Source organism: Mandrillus leucophaeus, unplaced genomic scaffold (assembly GCF_000951045.1).
Source record: "Mandrillus leucophaeus isolate KB7577 unplaced genomic scaffold, Mleu.le_1.0 Scaffold25, whole genome shotgun sequence".
Lineage (NCBI taxonomy): Eukaryota > Metazoa > Chordata > Mammalia > Primates > Cercopithecidae > Mandrillus > Mandrillus leucophaeus.
The window spans coordinates 4,840,281-4,842,138 of record NW_012102587.1 but is presented as its reverse complement, the minus strand read 5'-3'; positions in this window follow the sequence as shown (position 1 = coordinate 4,842,138).

Here is a 1,858-nt window from a genome sequence, read left to right as displayed (position 1 = left end):
AGGTTCACGCCATTCTCCTGCCTCAGCCTCCCAAGTAGCTGGGACTACAGGCACCCACCACCACACCTGGCTAATTTTTTGTATTTTTAGTAGAGGCAGAATTTCACCGTGCTGGCCAGGATGGTCTCGATTTCCTAACCTCGTGATCTGTCTGCCTTGGCCTCCTAAAGTGCTGGGATTACAGGTGTGAGCCACCGCGCCTGGCCAATGATATATTTTTAACCCAGTATTTCCAAAATACTATCATTCTAATGTGTAGTCAACATAAAAAATGCGATTTTCCATCTTTTTTTGTATTCAACCTTCAAAATCTAGTGTGTATTTTACACTCAATTCAGATCTTAAATGTTCATCAGAAATAGTTGACTTGCATTCAGATTTCACAAAATTTATAGTGGAAAATGTAAAGTCATATACCCAGGTTGTTCCAAACACAAAGATTTTCTTTCACATTTAAAGTTTTAAATGTGGTTCTTCAGTTGGGCTAGCCACATTTGAAGGGCTCAGTAGTCATGCATGGCTAGTGGGTAATGAACAGCACAGATCCAAGGAAACCACTAAGAAGAACTTTTTTCCAAGTAGCTTTCTATGTGCATGGATCTAAAGACATGCAATGTGTATCAATCCATTGCCAAACTCATGTGTCGTACATGTGGTCAGGGAAGCCTCTTTAATTGGCCCTGAGTCCTCTGACACAACTCTAGTTGTCTTTGACAGCTGCCTTCCTTTATGGTATGACAGTATCAGGTTTTGTCTTAGTCACCTCTGGCTGCTGTAACAAAAAACCACAGGATGGTGGCTTAAACAACAGAAATGTATTTCTCACCATTCTAGAGCTGGGAAGTGCAAGATTCAGGTACCAGAAGATGTGTTTCCTGCTGAGGCCCCCTTCCTGGCTTGTACACAGCACCCTTCTTGTTGTGTGTGCACGTGGCCTTTCCTCAGTGCTTATGCATGGAGAGAGATGGAGAGAGGGAGCAGGAAGAGAGAGGGAGAGAGAAAATCTCTTGGTTTTCTAATAAGGGCACTAATCCCATCATGAATCCCTCATCTCAACCTAATTACCTCTCAAACCTCCATTACCAAAGAATGTCACATTGTGGGTTAGGGCTTTAACGTATAAATCTTGTGGGGTACACAGACATGGGTACATAGCAGGCTCCTCTAGGTTTCTTCCCAAACCTAGAATCAATCATTTCTCCAAGGAGCTCTGGTTCTTTATAGTGAGAAATGGTATTTAGAAACCAAATCTAGACTCTCATTGCTATTGGGTTGATCATTGTTTTTAAGACTTTTCAGTGGACAGGGCTAAGAAAAATAACTTTTAAAAAAGATACAATACTCATGAGTTCATAATGATGTTTCCAATTCAAATTTAGAACCACAGAGTTTAACTTTATTAATTTTACTTCTCTATCTCCTTTCTCCTGTGCTGAATGATTCTAATTCTCCATCATACTAACATAATTACTAATTTGCATTGTTTCATACTATACATTCTTTAGCTGAGAACAGTATCAACACTCTACCAACAATGTAATTACTGAAAACAGTTTGGTTCCCTCCTAACAAGTTCTTTTTGTCCTAAAAGCATATCCACAGGGATGTGCAGTCAAATTATTACGTCTGAAAGTCACATAGAATTTTTGTCCCTTTGTATCTACTAACTAGACGCATATTTATGCTCATTTGTTTCATTTTATTTTCACTTTTGGGGATTACTTTTAAAAATTAATCATATTACTTTTATAAAATAAAAATAATATATTGCCTTTATACTACAAAAAATAAAATTTTAGTATTATAATCATGTAAATTCTTTTCATGGTTCTGAAGTCAAGTCTAAAAACCCAAGATA